General features: G+C 38.5%; 1 long non-coding RNA gene across 9 annotated transcripts in view; it reads left to right on the forward strand.

Annotated features, from left to right (window-relative positions):
• LOC125454560 (uncharacterized) overlaps positions 1-17762 on the forward strand; it is a 32142-nt gene that overhangs the window by 2791 nt on the left and 11589 nt on the right. For 4 of the 9 annotated variants that reach the window (XR_009446156.1, XR_009446158.1, XR_009446155.1 and 1 more), the window contains exons 2-4: positions 2938-3136; positions 3521-3603; positions 8298-8360. This is a non-coding gene — a long non-coding RNA (uncharacterized LOC125454560). Of the gene's footprint in view, positions 1-1944; positions 2162-2937; positions 3137-3520; positions 3604-8297; positions 8361-15725; positions 15933-16255; positions 16331-17762 lie in introns of those variants that run through there. The other 5 variants (XR_007248038.2, XR_007248042.2, XR_007248041.2 and 2 more) reach the window with 5 other exon arrangements.

Raw genomic sequence — 17762 nt, forward strand, 5'->3', positions numbered from 1 at the left:
ATAAGTGACCTTAAGATGAAATCTGTACACATTGTTTTGTACGGTAGTGGTTTAGGGTTGTTGTACCCTTCATCGGGCCATTTGGTTCAGAGAAGATATTAATTAAGACAGATAAAATATTGATGTGAAGTACCTAGCTTGTGTGAACCATTAACCTTGCAATAAACGCGTTTCAGAGATGAAGACATCGAAAATCTGTACCTTCGGCACAGGGGCCAGTGGTAATACCATCACTTCAGCAGTCACTATTTCGAACAATATCCGTGATTTAGAAATCACAATTATAAAACTTATCGTATCATAAGGATATTGGGGTCAGAAAAGAATGTTTTTTTTTCTTACCCTTTCTCTGGTAGAAAACAGAAAATTATATACTTTGAGGAATGTAAAGCGGAAGCATTGATTTATTTTTGGAATGATACAGGTCTGGAACGTCGATTGATATTGGACGCAGTGTACAGTCCATGGCTAGAGAAGATGCGTTAGGTAAGGTGGAAAGTATCATCTGAGAGCTTTTGAAATTTGGACGGAGCCTTGAAGGTAGACGAAAGGTAACAGCAAAGAACTTCAGTTGTAGCAGGAAATAGATATCCGGTTTGCGGAGACAGTGAACACACTGAGAGGAAGACGATGCATTAGTCACAAATTACGATTTGCAAAAACATTTCTCATATGGTACTTGGCAGTAATGCAATGGGAGTGTAGATGCTAAAGGAGGCAGTATGCGATTAATTATGATATATATTAGTTAAAATAGGCTTAATGCTAAACTGGGTGAACATTTCTGCTTGGAGACACCGTGGAATCTTTTCTGTTGACAATCCTCTTCGTTAGAATTCAATCTCCATTACTAAACACACGACAACAATGTTTGCCAAACTTGTTTCTCTGCGACAGTTAGTGGATTTGTGACATTTAAATGCAAAAAGCATATGGCAAAATGTGGAAAGTGTAGTAGTTTCATTCCCAAAGTTTCGATCTCCAATTTGTCGTTAAAGATTTATTAAAATCTGAAGTTCAGCAATTTTTCGCTATGGTACAGCGTGGCACTACCCAAATATTAAACCTCACGTTTAGCCCTTCAGAGAGACACACGGAGTTAATATTTAAACCTTAGCATGTTCTAACTTTAAATTTGGTTATATAAGTTCTTTTCTATATTGCTGGCTTAAGATGGAACATGTTCGCTTCCTGCAAGGCACAAAAGAAACATCACATTCAAAGTTTCAAATCAACAACCTGGTGTATTTCACAGAGCCTGAAGCATTTGTTGCACCTACACGAGTTAAGCAAACAACATGTAATATTTATATGTGCCTTTCCCGGCACACTAACATTCAAAACGTTTCTCCCACAATGAAGGTTGGGGCGAATCGTGATTATGAATCATTCCTTACAATAATTGCGAGCCTGCGGTATCCTGAATGTCGCCTGGTGTCCCAGTCCCGCAATGCTCACCATTTACATTGTATGGATTTGTAGAAAATACTGAGTAGCTTTTACCTCTTATACTGCAAAAATCCGCAGACCAGCATTAATTTGAAATGCATTCGTGCAATTTATTACCCAAATGAACAATTGTCTCTAAACAGTGACAAATAGGAGGTATCAAAACTTGTAGTCTTGGCTCTGGCAAAGTAACTTACAACTTCTAAACAAAACGAACGTGCCCGAAAACGATCTAAAATTTCGGTTGAAAACATATGCTTTTGAACGTACTACAGCTCATTTAAACGACGTATAAGATATTTTGATGTTATAGGGACAACAGAGGTGGAGGGTTACCTTCCAATGATTCCGCAACATTTCAAAAGACAAAGAACAGTGTCCTGTTAGTTTATCATACTTATACAAAATAAGGTTCTAAAGTTTTTTTTGTTTTGTCTAATCATTAACGTGTTTCCCTGCCTAGTCCTGTCAGAGGATCTGCAATGACATGAGACACCGTTATTTGGGCTTGAAGCTGCACTTGGCGCCGCTGGAAACTAGGGCTCGCGAACTTAGAAGAATTTTTAGAGAGAAGGACAATGTAAAACGTAAAACGCTTACGGCGCAAGTAGTCTCGACATTATGTTCAATTGTAAAACACGATTTATAGAAAATTCACTGCGCAATTGGAACATTTCTTGAACAATGCGTGCTGCTGCGTTGCCATGCAAAGGTATGAAAAATTATAATGTAGGATATTTTTACAATACATCTAAGCAGCGGCAGATTAGATAAACGCGCACTGGGAGACTGAGAGCTGATAGCAGGGCAAGGCAAATAGCACTGATGGATAGTTACAAGGATACTGCTGCTCGGTGTGAGAAAATTGACACCAGTAATATCCTTGCTTTTCCACTTGGTGTGACAGTGCAACTATCGTCCGAACCTGGGTCATTCCTGGAGGAGGCACCTGACGTTATGAGCGCTGTGGTCAAGCAGTACTGCTTCGGGTTAAAAGGCAACTGGGTTCTCTAAGTTACCACATCTTCCCCATCAGTGTCCCGATGCACCTACAGTTGGTCAAATAACTAAAATACATGGATTGCATCCAGTGAGCACAATAAGCCTGTAGCTTATCTCTTCTGAAGCCTGTGCAGGTCTTGATCTCTCTGGGTTTCACCCCGCTTTGTAGACCCCGGTGTTTACTTAATGAAATTTATTTTGATAACGTGATATATATTTCAATTATTTTGTGTCTGATGAGCGATCTAAGCATTGCCATTGTTGCCAAGGCAACAGAGGCCACAGGTTAAAAGTTGAATCAAAACATGCACAAAGGAGTTTGATGCAAGATTCAGTCACATTGGCGCAAGATATCAACAAGTTGGAAGCTCGTTTTTTTTTTAAAAAAGTATATATACTGGCATTCCAACTAACTTTTAGTCTCGAACAGAAATATGACCATGCCAGAGCTCCAATAGTAACTCCCCTGTTTGCTTTGCCTTCTAGCCACAAAATGGTTACAAAAAGCTGAATAGTATCGGGAGAGTTTGCGAGTATTACTTGGAAAATAACACTCGTGCTCGTATGACGATCACAAACGGAAAGGAACAAAAGGAAAGAAACACGTTGGAGCTGCTGAGAAAATAAACAACAGGGCCAAGTCGGTGGAGCCAGTATTGTTAATCATTACACAGCGACAAAAAAAGTAAGTTATAAGGTTGTCAGAACAGTGGTGTGAAACATTCTCCTTCAGATGTCAAGATTCATATACAAGTCCAAATCAGTTATGCCAGTTAAGGACAATTCGCTGTCTGTAAAATTATTCATGTTAGCCCAGATTGGCATTAACCACTCAGTGCAGGACTGTACGTTCAGTCGCTTCATGTTCATTTCAGATGCTGTGTGGGCAATGTATTACGGGACCGCTTTGTTTCGGTACCTTGACAGAAAATACTTTGGTGCAAATTTAAATAAAACTCACTTCAGCCATGAAACAATTATGTCCTGCTTGTTTAGTGTTATCTTTGAAATATCTAGGTTGTAGTGTTGGGAAGGTCATACCAATGTCTGTCATTTGCCTGTATTTTAGATTGTTTTACAAAGAGAAAACAGCATCGAATTAGGATTCTGGATATCTAAAAAGAAACTACACCTAGCATAAAATCAAAACGGGTAATTGTACAAATTTATTTGCTTACAGTTTAACATTGATATTGTATTATTTCTGAAGGTCATATATGAACTGCAGGATTAAACACAAACTTGTCCATTCCCCCCTCCTCCCCATAAGCAGATGCTCCAGTTTCGTCACTTTTGCACGCAATAGTTCTGCAAGGAACAGGCAAGAAAAGGGAGTCTGGGTCCCGAGCTTTGAATTTTGTCTAAGTCAAAGGAGACCCTAAAACCTTAGCAGTGCACTGCACCAGGTCACCTCTCAAAAATACCACACAAAGGTGGAGGGGAGCAGGGTAAAAACAGGCGAACATGGGATAGGGCGTCTCATCAAGCTCTTGAGAGACTGTTTCATCTAAAATTGACACAGGCTTCTCAATGTCACGTCTGCCTGAAGTAGAAGTTGACATGTGAACGTGAGAGTTTGGGGGCGATGATCGGGGCTAGTGCCCCCTGTCGGTACCAATGAATTAATCTGTCAGAACTAAACCCACGTTTCCTCGCTGGGCGAAAAACACACTGATCTGGGAAGTAGTATGTGCATTTTAGAAAATATTTATTATTTTGTCACCGTGCATCATGTTTATTCTGGTCTATCATGGAATAGTTTAATTCACTCAGATTTGTCTATTCTTCTCACATTCCTCATCAACCTGTCTGCAGGTCTCTCCCCTTCTGTGAGCCATTTTGTAGTTACTTTAATATGGTTTGTAACTCAAGGGAACATAAGGGCATCCTAATTACGTAGCGCTCGTATTGCGTGTTTTCCATCTCTTCTGAAAAACAGGCAAAAATAATAATCCAACCCTGTTCATATTTAGGCAGAGCCTTCACCTGCCAGCTTTAAAACATCGCAGCCACAGTCAAATATTTTTACTGATGTTGGTAGAGTACACAGTATAATAACTTAAAGGTTGCCAGGTTATCAGGATTGCAGGGTCAACATTCTCATTTTAACCAGTCACGTTTTTCGTTTCAAAAGTCTGATCAGGAAACTTTAAATATCTCTTCAGGTTGATTCGCATGTTTTAGTCTCTTGGATTAGCTGCAAAAATAGCTTCTTCAAGTTGGTATCAAATAAGAAAGCTGTAAGCTTTTTGTTGTGAGAGAGGGCAAGAGAGAAAAGCAAAGGGAAAGACGTGACAATAACAAAATAGGGCAACAGAATAAACTCAAATACAATATTTACTTTCAGGTATTTAATTTAGTAAAGTAAGCAAATGCTATTCAATTAAAATGTTTCTTTTTTAATGAGAAAGTATCTATGTAATATTGTTTTCAAAACCACAATGCTTTAACCAGTTGACTCATGAAAAAGGGTGTTTTCCAGAAACTGGTGTCGGATTAAAGGATAGATTTAGCACTACCTTTTGGGTCTATTCTTTTGTTTTTACGGTCCTCCATATTTCTAATAACTTTAGAAGTCTGCTTATTTCTCTGACAATGATTGCCTAAGCCTTTTAGTGGCTTCCTGTTGTAGGTAAAATTTATGTGGCTTCCAAACAAAAAAGAAGTGTTAACTTGAATGAATGAAAGTAACAATCCAGTCTCAACTGAATATGGCCACACACGTGTCTTCCTTACACTGAGTATCTTCTAGTCTTTATTGCTAATTGATAAAATTCATGTTCATTTGAATAATTCAGTTGCATTATTTCTTGTTCTTAGAGCAGTCAATTTGAACAATCATTGTTTAGATCCCATTAACTCTTCTAGAATACAGCCTGTGGTAAGACAGCATGTATCTTTGGACAGTTTCAGGATGTGCCTATTGCTAGCAATGTCAGGATTTATTTTTGTTTTCCAGCTGTCCTGAGAAGGTGATGATGGCTACCTTTTTGAACTACAGCAATGTTTGAGCTGAAAGTGCTTCCACAATGTTGTTAGGTAGAAAATATAAGTTTGACCCAAAAATAATGAAGGAATGGCATTATTAATCAAAGTCAGGATGATGTGATTTGCTAGAGATCTTAGAGATACTAGTGTACCCATCAATGCATTGTTCTTGTTCTTCTGGATGATGAATGTAGCTAGTTTGAGATGTATGCTGAAGAAGCCTTGGCAAGTTATCACACTGCATTCTGTTGATTATAAGTAGGGTAGCCAGAAAATACTGATGGTAGAGGTTCTGTAGGTTCAGATTGGTGGGTAAAGCTCCAATCAAGTGAACTGGTTGGCATTGAACTTCTTGAATGTTGTGCTGCTGCATCCATCCAAATCATTGGACAGTACAGCCTTACTCATCTGTCTTTTGTTTTCTGGGCATTTGAAATGATTTGATGAATCACTTGTTTCAGAAAATTTAACTTGGTTTACTTTGCTAGCCATGGCATTTGAGTTCAGTTCATGGTCAATTGTGACACCAAGATGTTGAAAGCAAAAGATTGGATGAGTGTAATTCTATTAAAGCATCATGTGACATGTTTAGGTTCTCAGTTATTCATCATTATCTAGCACTAATGTGATGCAAATGTTACTTCATATTTATTAGCCAGGTCTTGTGCTTGTGAGATGGTACTGAGAAGTTATTATTGGAAGTATAAATTTCCTTGCAATTTGTGAGCATTGTCACTTCTGACTTTATGACAGAGGGAAATAACTGATGAAATATCTGAAAACAGCTAGGCCTAGGCAGTTGTGTTAGGAAATACATCATCAACATCCAAGGGCTGAAGAGATTAGCTTCCAGTAAGCACAATCATCTTCCTTTTCTTCCAGCCATTGGAGATGTTTCCCCTAATTTCGATTAATTTTGGAATTACTAAGAAGTCTAGTGCCACACTGACTCAAATATCGTCTTGCTTTTCATCCTTAGCATATTTTTGAAATTCCGGTTTTGTTAGGTGTGTACTCCAGATTGTGGACAGAAAATGGCAAAGGATATTTTTACACAGTGTTGGTACATACCAGTGTTAAAGTTGTGCTGGAGCAGCTTAGCCAGGAACATGAACATTGAAGTACACTTGTAAAACCAGAACCAAGAGATGCATATATAAAATAACAACTAACAAATCAAATCAATGCATTAGGAAGAATTTCAGGGGGTGTTGATACTGCAGAACTGGGCTATCACTTGGTATGGTGAACAGAGATTACTATACTGCATTTAAGGAGGATATTTTCAGTAGCTATTTCACAATTATTTTTCTAGCTACGTTGGTGGAGGTACTATCTTTTGGATTAGACATTAAACTATGACCTTATCTATACAGTTAGGTAGGCGCAAAAATATCTTATGTATAATATTATTAGGGCCCAGATCCTTTGCTGCACATTGCAATTTCTAGCATGATTACCTGGCAAATGATGCATGGAATGCTACAAATGTGTGTGAAACAACTTTATGCCTGACTTTGGAAAACCTACCTGCATTGATTGTTTAGTGTCCAGAAGCAAGAAAATCAAGAAAACCAGTATTAATAAGCTGCAGCAATGGAATATATTTTTGTGTTTGAGAAAGGCTGAACTTATATATTAACTATTAGAATCCTGCATATATTTGAAGAAGACTCCAAAAATTTCTTGAAATAGTTCTTATTAAGCTCTACAGATCAGAAAATGAAAAAGTTACTTCTGAAAACGTATTCCTTTTGCCCAAATGTAAGTAGGTTTTTGATGACAATATCAATAATGTATGGTTTGGACGTTGATATAAATGTCCATTGTAAAAGATTAAATCTGCCTAAGTCTTTGAGACAATTCTCAGAAGGAGAATTGCTGAGCTCCTGATTGTATCCATTAGCACTGTTTTTCCCACATTGAATATGCAGTGTAGAAATGGGCTATTCAGCCCAATTCTGATATGTTGGTCTGCTCCCATGCCATGTGTGCATCTGACTGGGCTTCGGGGGATGAGAACATTTAGTTGGGTCAGAATTTGGTAATATCCCATGCTTTGGAACAGCATTTTAGTAAATAGACATAAGACCATAAAAGTGGAAGAGGGTTTTTGACAAGGAACCCATTCAATTCATAGAACATTCTATGCCATATCGTAAATTTCATCCAAAACAATCATTCTCTTGAAATGTGTAGATACAGCATCAATAAAGATAGAACATTATCAAATTTCTTCTTGAAGAGAATTAACAAAATTATAGGTCAGTCCTGTTCCATACCCTTCCAATTTGAAGAAATGATTTTTATAGATGGTACCTCTCTTGGATACGTCAGTGAAGTAACTATCGTAAACTGCCATGCTGTATTTATCATTACAGCCATGAATTGCATTCTTATAAAAAAAATCATTTTATTTTATGTATCCAAAACTATGTGTGGAAATTAATTTTAATTTCACTGAGTATTGCCACCTTTATTCCTGTAATATTCTGTACTGTGATGTCAACCTTCAGATTGTGTACTCTCTAAATCTAGTGAAAAGAGTATATTTCTGTAGTTATATGCTCAAAATGTATAGTACTAAACAGAAGATTGTGCATTCATGTCCTCCTCTGGGAATTTGGCAAATAAACTATATTGACATTTCAGTATAGTATTTGAGGGAATATTGCACTGTTAGACATGATGAGGAATTAAAACTGAGTTCTAGACATTTATCTCATTTCTATCGTGGAATTTTATTGTGCAAAACTTCATCAATTCAAAAGTGTTTCTTTCATAGTAAAATATTTTTGGATGTCCTGACTACATGGTAAATGCTACATGAATTCAATTTGTTTCTTCTTTCTTTCTAGATTCTAGAATTATTCTTGTTGCTGTTTTCTGAATTATTGCAAGCCATTAATAACATTTTAAAGGTAGGGTGTCTAAAAATCCATTGATTATTTGTAACACGTTCTAATTGATGAGTGATACAGCTTTTAAATCCCTTTGTACACCTTTCCTTTATTAGTTGTCTCATTTCTTTTCTGTTAGCTTCACACTGATGAGACACTTTCAATCATTGGTTTTTAACCGCCCCTAAACCTCTATCTTTTTCCCATCAGTTTATTATGCACATATATAGAAGCATAGAAAGTAGGAGCAGGTGAAGGCCATTTAGCCCCTTAAGCCTGTTCTGCCATTCATTATGATCATGGATGGCGTTCCAACCTAATAGCCTGTTCCTGCTTTCTCCCCATATCCTTTGATCCAAGTACTATATCCAACTCCTTAATATATAATCTGCACTTATGTATAGATTCCTGATGCATAGTTTATATTTTTTACTTTAGTCTGCATTATATTTATCACTTTGCATTCGCTGATGTTCTTAACACCTTTACTTAAAATCCATTTGGCTCTGGTCAAATTTTTCCTATTTCTATTAATTCATGCAAACTCTAGTAGCAGGTGACAAGATCATGTCATTCTACAGATTCGTGACACTCTTTTACAGGAGAAATTCCAGTGTAATCCCATTGCACTCCTTTCTCCCCATGGGTCTATATCCTCTTTTCCTTCAAGATATTTACTTTCCTTCCTTTACAGGTCCAAAAGTTTCTGTCTCAACTAATTCTTGTATCAAAAAATTCACATTCCTCTGACTCACTTGTCGAGAAATGTCTCCTCCATCTCTACTCGGTTTCTAAATGACAGTTATAGTCAGAGGAAATATTATTTTCCTATTCACTCTATCAAACCCTTCACAGTTTTAAAATGCCCTATTAAATCCTCTCTTGGTTGTTCTCTGCTTCTGTGGAAATAGTCCCATATCTCAAATATTTCATGCCGTTATAGTTTCCCATCTCTGGGATCATCACTATGAATTTATGCTCTATGATAGCTCTGGCTTAAATTTCTTTGATCAGGTAGCTTATAGTGAATAGCAAAATTTCTTGAAGCGTATTTGAGTATGCATTTTTTGAAGAGGAGGTAACATTAATGTAAATGAAAAATATAATGATCAGAAAGTTTCATTATCAAAACATAGATTAGGATTCGTGAAATTATTACTTCTACGAAATTTACAACTTTTTTTCAGTCAAATTGTTTCCACTCCATCAAAGGAAGTCCACCAAAAAAGTCTGAACAATGAAATAAATTATGCTGGTAACTAAAAGTAAAAGATTTGGCAAGCAATGATCATGATGCATTTCGATTCAATGCAATAAAAAAGAGGAAAGCAATAGTTTTGGGATAAAATTAATTAATTATATCAAATTGATAGAATGGGAAATTATACTCTCGAACGGAAATGTTGAATATTCAAATAAAACAAAAGCAAGACAGTGATGAAGCATATCCTGGAAAAACAAATAAAAACACCATTTTCATGAAAAATACAGATAATCAAAATTTTTTAAAAATTCATACATGCATGATCGATAATGAAAACAAAAACCAGGACATGTATGGAGACTGATAGCAAAACCAAAATAAAAAGCTTAGATAAGATTAAAATGAGATCTGTAGTATAAGTGCAATGAAAGGCAAACAAAACCCTTTTATAGAATCCTTGCTATTAAAGTAACAGTAGAGGTAAGATGGCTATGAAATAAATGATGTAATTTTGTAGTGGACTGAAGTCATTGGCAAAATTTAAATTAATAATTTAGGCTGAATGTTAGGTTTCCTTGGCAAACTCAAGTTGCATTGGGTTTTTTGGAGGATTTTTCGCCATGAGGCCCAGTTAGATTTCATGCCATATTTTACTCAACTTGCCTCATTAGTCATTTACCAGGCCTGTACAGTGTCTCTAACATCAGATTTTCACTCTATCTAACCATACCCTATTTCCATAACAACTTACCGCTCAGCAGATATCCACCGCCATCCGTGGTGCCTGCGCCATCTGTGCATCTGGAGAAGCATTTTCAGTCCAGAGTTGCCGGTCACCTCTAACATAATGGCATAGCTACAGACACCTGCTGCCCATGGCTGACAGTCCCTAGCACATACAACACCATTCACTCATCCTAGTCACTGTTCAATCATCACATACACATGTTACCTGTCTGTAACTACATCCTGTCCAAACAACTTCTCTGAGTCAGTGATACCCTGTCCCCAATGCCCACTTTAGATCTGAATCTTGCCATTGTTCAACATGGAGACATTACAAACCCATGAACAATTGGACAAATGCAAACATAAATAGGAACTTTTATTTACAGAACCCAAAAGGGAGCAATAATGTTAGCCGCACAATGCTAACAAGGTTTCGGCACTATGAGTGAAATATTTTATCTAATTATTGCCTGCTACACATGGTTGTCTTCTCTTGGAACCAAGTGTCATTGGGATCTGTCTGGTTTGTGGCATTTGTAGCAGCCAAGCTCCGTCATGAACAGCATCAGATTTCTCACCTAATGTCCTCATTCTGCACCTCAGAAGACTGGTCCTACTCCCTCTGCAACAATTTCTGCTTTAGTTTGTTTCAGTTCTCCTGCAAGTTCCTCTGCAACCATTACATCATCTCCTTGTTTGCTGTAATTTTACAGGGCACACTGTGGCAGGATGATGTGGCATATTCTGTTTAGACTAGTCTAGGGGCCCCCCGCCAGATCTAGCCAGGACGCAGAGCTGCATTTTTACCAGTCCTATTCTCTGCTCCAGCAGACTCTTGGTGAGGTATGGGTGGCATTGTATCTTTGTGTAACATCAGTCAGGGAGTTGCACAGTTAGGTCATGAGCCATGGTTGCAGGGTGCAGCATTAGAATCTCTTCTTGTTGCTGAATTCCACAGTGTAATGATATAGCAGTTTCAGAACATGTTCCGTCAATGGCACACTCTAGTTGTGGGAATCAGTTATGTGACTGAATTCAAATGCCTGCGGCAGCAACACTGGCCTCGTCATTGAGGAAATGCTATAAACTGGTGTGACCTTGCATAGACAGCATTCATTACTGTCCTGATGTATACATTGGTGCATGACCAAGAGATGTCACACAGTTCACCTGTGTCTCCCTGGAAGGAGCCAGTCACATAAACATTCAGAGCCAGAGGAACTATCTCAGCCACCGGGAGAGGAAGGCCTCTGATTCCTGAAGTCCTCAGTCCCACTGTAGCATCCAGCAAAGTCTGTCACTGTCTCCCAGGCTATATGGAGCCTGTATTGTAATAGAGCCTCACTCATCCCCAGGAAGTAGAGTCAGGATCAGAAAACGCTGGGCCTCCTGCACATTCCAGGCATCTTGAGGGACTTAAAGCTGCAGCATCTCCCTGAGCTCAATGCTCCTCATCCCCCATGAGGGCCAATTGCTGCCCCTGAGCTTACCATTGGCCCTGGTCCTCCTGCATCTGTCAAATAACACAGAGAACAGTGAATGCAGGAGAACTGAAACAAACTAAAGCAGAAATTGTTGGAGAAATTCAGCAGGCCTGACAGTGCCTGGAGAGAGAAAGCAGAGTCAACATTTCACCTCTAGTCATCTTTCTTCAGAACTGGATGATCGTCCTGCATCTCTACGCCTTCTTAGGGAGGCAGCCAAAGTGACCAAATGCCACCTGCAGCAGGGCACAGGACCCTCAGTGGAAAGGACTTGGATGAGACATGGAAGGAGTGAAAGATTGTCTCTGATGTCGGAACAGTAATCGGTAGCATACCATGTAACTGAGAATTAAGTACACTTCACCACAGACTGAGACATACTAGATATGGATAACAGGGGACATGTCTGCATTGGATATGCACATTCAGCCTCAGCATCTGTAGCACTTGCTGAATGTGCAACATCGGCTGAAGGACCATCAGAAGGCACCAAAAAGACAGTGTCTACAGCGCAAAATCATCCTTCCAACCCTAACCCCTACATCAATCACAACTTCTTGGTGCAATCAGCACTGGCAAACGATGATAGAGGAGAACTCAAACTTGTGTGGCTCACTCAGAACCCTTGGAAATTGGACAAATAGTGATTGCCCTTAAGCCAGAAGTAGCTTTTTGTCCCATTATTTCTGCTAACCTCCACATTATTGAAACACCTAAATACAATTTGCAAGTGCCAGTGGCATGCAGCAAATCACCTTTGATCAGTATCTGCCCATGAAGCACCCTGACTCTGGATACAGAGCAAACAGGTTATCACAAAGGCTGGGAAGAGGAAAGGAGCGGCTGGGGAGAAGGTGTGGCTGTGGTGGTGAAAGGGGTCGCCTGAGGACGGGGAAGGGCATAGCTGTGGAAAGGAGTAGAAGTGGCTGTGGAGATGGGAGGGGGTGTCTGCGGAGGGAGAAAGGGATGGCCGTGGAGAGGGGATAAAGGGAATGAGGATGGGGAAGGGCAATAAGGATGATGGGAGAGTGAGGATGGGAAGTAGTGAAGATGGGGTGGGGTGAGGTCAAAAGGTAAAAATTGGCTGTGAAGGGTTGTTTGTGAAGGAGGGGAGAGCAAGAATGGAGGGAATGAAAATGAGGAGAGTGAAGATGGGGAGGGAACCACTGCATTTTCCACCACCTCTCCCACAATGGCCCTCTTCCCACCCACCCTTCCATTCTCACTGCCCCCCTCCAAGTCATTACTCCTCTCCCCTTGCAGAAAGTCTGCTTGCAGGTCGAACAAAACAATTAGGACTGCAAGTGGGCATTTCAGTGAAAAAGGGGTTGGCCCTGACAATGAGCCTGAAGTGTTCCTCAACTTCAGAAAGCTCTTCAAGCAGTGGCCAGGACATTTATGAACACACTTGTTGTGGGTGAGGTTGGACTGAAAATGACTGTGTTAGGAAGGTGAGGCAAACCACAAGGTCATGTGGATGTGCAACAAGATGGATAGTTAGCTTCAAATTTTACTATATTTCGGCTAATCTCAGCCTGTAATACAGGTTTCTTACCCTCCAAACAGTGACTCTGTGTTTGCAGGCATTGAAAGCTGGTCCATAGAAAGGCAAGAGAGAGTATGGAAAGACAGGCTGCTCAATGAGTGATTGTGTGGGAATGGTGGTTGTGAAGAAGGGCCTGTATTTGTTCATGGGTATGTTTTTGAAAGAGTTCTCTCTGAACTGGGCAACAATGCAGCTGCTGGGAAAGTCTGCAGGCTCTAATTGTTACACAGACACACTGATCTCTGATTACAGAAGACTGTTCTCAGAAGTCTGCACAGCAGCAAGAGAACGCAAAGGGAATGTAGGTTTGGAATGTCTGTGTAGTTGAGAAAGAGGAGTTTCAAAATGTACCCACTTTTGAAATGTGGGTGAGGGATTGTGCGGGGGGCTTCACTGACTCTTCTATTCCCAGGGAGTGTGGATTGCTTGTTTGATACTTAGATGGGTACATAAAACAATACTTATACAAAATACAGCAGAAACTCAGACTTTCACATTTTTACATACTATGCATTGATCTATAATACTTAAACTTTAATAACTTTACATTGAATGTGACTAAGCTGCATTTTTCAGTTTTTGGCTTTGGTCATATTAATTCTCTTGTTTTAATTGGGTTCACATTGAAAAATAGTTTCAAGCATGGAAATGGAAGGATGTATGGATAACACTGGACGAAAGAGTCCAAGTATATGTTTAGAAATGATCTTGTTAAATTGGCATCAGATGTAAAGACTGAATAGTTTACTGTACCTGCTATTACTTGTCTTATGTTTGGAAGGAAGTATTGCTAGGTATGTTAATGGTGTCCAACAGGGTAATTGGGGCCAAAATAATTTATATTTGCATAGATGATTTAGCCTTAATATGATTAAATATATTTTAAATTTGATGGGTGAAAACCAAAAAGAAAATTGGACGAGGCTTTTGAATGATGGCAGGAAAGTCAGCAGGATAAACAGATAGATGGTAGGTGTAAATCACTGTGGACAACCGCAAAGCCAAACATTTTGAATTAACGAAGAAGCAAACAAAGTACAGCTTAAATAACAGGGTTTAATTTAGTATAGAAACTGAAGAACTTTGATGCATATATATGCAGGTTATCAAAGATGAAAACACAGTAGATAGGATTGTTAGAAAAAGTAAACTGAAGGACAGTGTTGAATCAATACATCACTTCAGACTACAGTTGGGATAATAGATATAATTTTGAGCACCCACTTATGGGAAAGGTATGAAGACATAGCAAAGGACATACCCAAACTGACTAGAATCTTAAAAGGGGTGATGAGTTACAGCAACTGGGAAAGATTTAAGAAGTTAGGACTGTTTTCACCATAAAACTAATTTATGACCTTTTTTTTAAGATTATGAAGGGTTCCTTTAGGACAAATAGTTGTTAGCTTCTGATTGACCAGCAGAAAAATTTGAGGGTAAAAATTTAAGATGGTTATGAAAACAGATAACAGTGGATGCCACAAAGTGGGCGGTAGGAATACAGGATTTTCTGTTGGAATTTCATCATTAAAGCATAACTAATCAATTCTTTTATAAGGCAATTAGTTGTTTGTGAAAAGTGAATTATCAAGGGCAGGGGCAATGAACAGAAAAATAGCATCAGTGTAGACAGCCCAGTGGTAGCACAGATTTGATGGGCCAAGTGTCTTTTTCTCTACAGAAATGTTCTGTTTCCATATTCTACACTGTTTCTTTAGCTATGTCTTTAAAAAATCTAAATTACAACAGACTCAGCACTGGCACCAACAAAACTTCACTAGTCAGTGATTGCTAGATAAACCTTTCCACTTACTGTTGCCTTTTGCTACCCAGTGTCAAGCCAGGTGGCTAGCTAATTTTCTGTTAACTCATTAGCTTGTTCAAAAAGCGCACAAATGCCTTCTGGAAGTTTAAGTTACTTATATCTATGATTCTCATCTACTTATTTATCTACTTTTCCAAAGAGTGTCATTAGATTTGAGACATGACCTATTGGTTCTAAACTTATTCTAACTGCTTCTGAGTTTTTGCTCTTTAGGTGAACACTGATAATATTTTCTAAACTGTTCTCAAGTAATTTCCTACAACCCATGTTTGACAATTTCTCAATTCATGCATTTTATTTTGAATTATGTTACATTATCTATTTTTCAATACTTCATGCAGTTTATGTCCCTATAGAACTGCTAAGAGTCTTTTAAAGCCCCACCTATTTGCTTACTTATTTTGTTGAAGATTTGGAGATATATTTAATCTAATATAGTAGTTGTTGACTTATAGAAAAGATTTCCATTGCTGTTAAGTTTAATCTTGACTTATGCCATGTATAAATGGTAGTCGGGCATTCAGGTGGATAATCACAGTATTTTGTTTCCAAATTTTAATGTGGGTTTAACATCAGAATAATTTTTTTCCTTTGGTAGAGTTCCGTGTTGGTTTGATCACATATTTAGAGGTGGATCCAATTGCTTTCAACACCATTGAAGATTCCAATTAGTTACATGGCATTGCAGCTATAAATTACCCATACCTAAGGCCTTATTCCACATGCACAGGCTGAGTCGGCAGGATTTAGTGCCATTCCTAAGGAAAATTTGGAGGCATGGGACATTTAATCGAGCAGGATGGTGGTGAGTTGAAGGCCTGCTACATTCATACTCTCGCCTCATTAAGTTGGGGTGGAAAGGCATGTTGGTGACCTTCCTGCCCCAACTACAGCCCTCATGAGGGAAATTAAGTGGATTTGCCTCATATTCCTGATCCCAGGGAAAGCTCACTGCTCTCACCTTAAGAGCCTGATAAGCACTTAATTCAGTGGACCTTCCAAAAGCATGTGACGCAGTGCTGTCAGCAGCTCCCCAGCTAATGGATGAGAACTCTTTTGCCTGAGTTAAACACCACCAGCTAATTGCAGAGACAATTGCTATCTTAATTTATGTTGTATTTTACTTAGGTACTACTTGAGCAACCAAATATTGCCGTGAATCTCTGGAATTCCTTGTCCCGTGGAGTGATTGAGACTACCTCGGTGAATATTTTTAAGGCAATGATAGATGGATTTTCAAACTGTTAATGAGTTAAGGGTTATGGTGATCAGGTGGGCAAGTAGAGCTGAGTTCATGAAATGATCAGCCATGATCTTATTAAATGGCAGAGCAGGCTTGAGAGGCCAAGTGGTCTACTCCTGCTATTTCTTACATTCTTTCAAAATGTACCTGTTTAAAAGCAAAGACCAGAAGGAACACCGTAGCATAGCTCAATCTTGCTAACAGTTAATTTTAATAGGATCTAATTTTATCACAATGAAAATAATGGACTTGGTGAAGTCATTTTTTGATTTGGTGCAAAGTCGTTTGGAAATGGTTAAAAGGTACATAACTTTGAAGCATTTTTAAGACAATGATGTCTTAACCCCAAAAATAGCAGCTTGGAAATTTAGATTCAGTATTTCAAGATGCATTATGACAGACCCCCCCAGTTGTATGCCAATGCAAACCCTAGATCTTCAGCTATCTGTCAGGCAGAGTTTGGCAATGAGTACATTAATGTTATTTTACATGCATCTTTTAAGAAAATCATTCCTGCACTTTTTGTATGGGAAACTTTCTGCAAACATTAACATGCTTTCATGAACTGTTTTCAAACACTAACATATTTTGTCACTGTTTATACTAACTTCTGAAAGAAAATGTTAACTGTCCGAAGGAGTAGTGTTACTATTGCATAGGATTTTTTTTGCTAATTAACAGCAGCGGTGATCAATTTCTACCGAATCAAAAACACAACCACAAACTCGTATACAGAAATTTTGAGCTCATGTCTGCATGGCATATAATACGCTTAGCCTTGGCTGGACAGAAAAATGATGACCTCATGAACCCTCTGGGATCCTTGTGTAGATTTACATAGCAGATCAAAGTGCTGCATCTCATGAGGAAAATCTCACAATGGATTTAGTAAACACAGAAATTACCCTTTAAGTACCATTCAGTAATTTATGCAATGAACTATTCAGTCAACCTTTGGATGTACTTTATTAATTTGTGAGTTAGTTCCATCAAGTTAATACTTTAGCTTAACTATCTACAGATATATATTTTTAGACCCAGAATAAAGCACTGAAGCTGCACAGCAGTAACTCGCAGCCAAAGAGAAATGACATGAACTACACTATACCAAGACCTCATGCATTACTGCCCAAACTGAAATGGACCATACTTCTCTAGGAAGTAGAAAGTAGTTCATTTAATGTTATTCTGATACCATTTTCTATTTTGTGTATTCCTCTAAAGCAGGTTGCCCTTGTTATCTAATTGCCAGGCATCTTAGGTCAAACTGTTTCAGCCAATAATGTGTATATCATTCCACATATTAAAATCAACCTGAGTCCTTGTATAATATGCTGAACAGAACCCATGGACTCAACTCAGCACAGCAGAACTATAGCCTATAGATGTCAG

Source organism: Stegostoma tigrinum, chromosome 9 (genome assembly GCF_030684315.1).
Source record: "Stegostoma tigrinum isolate sSteTig4 chromosome 9, sSteTig4.hap1, whole genome shotgun sequence".
NCBI lineage: Eukaryota > Metazoa > Chordata > Chondrichthyes > Orectolobiformes > Stegostomatidae > Stegostoma > Stegostoma tigrinum.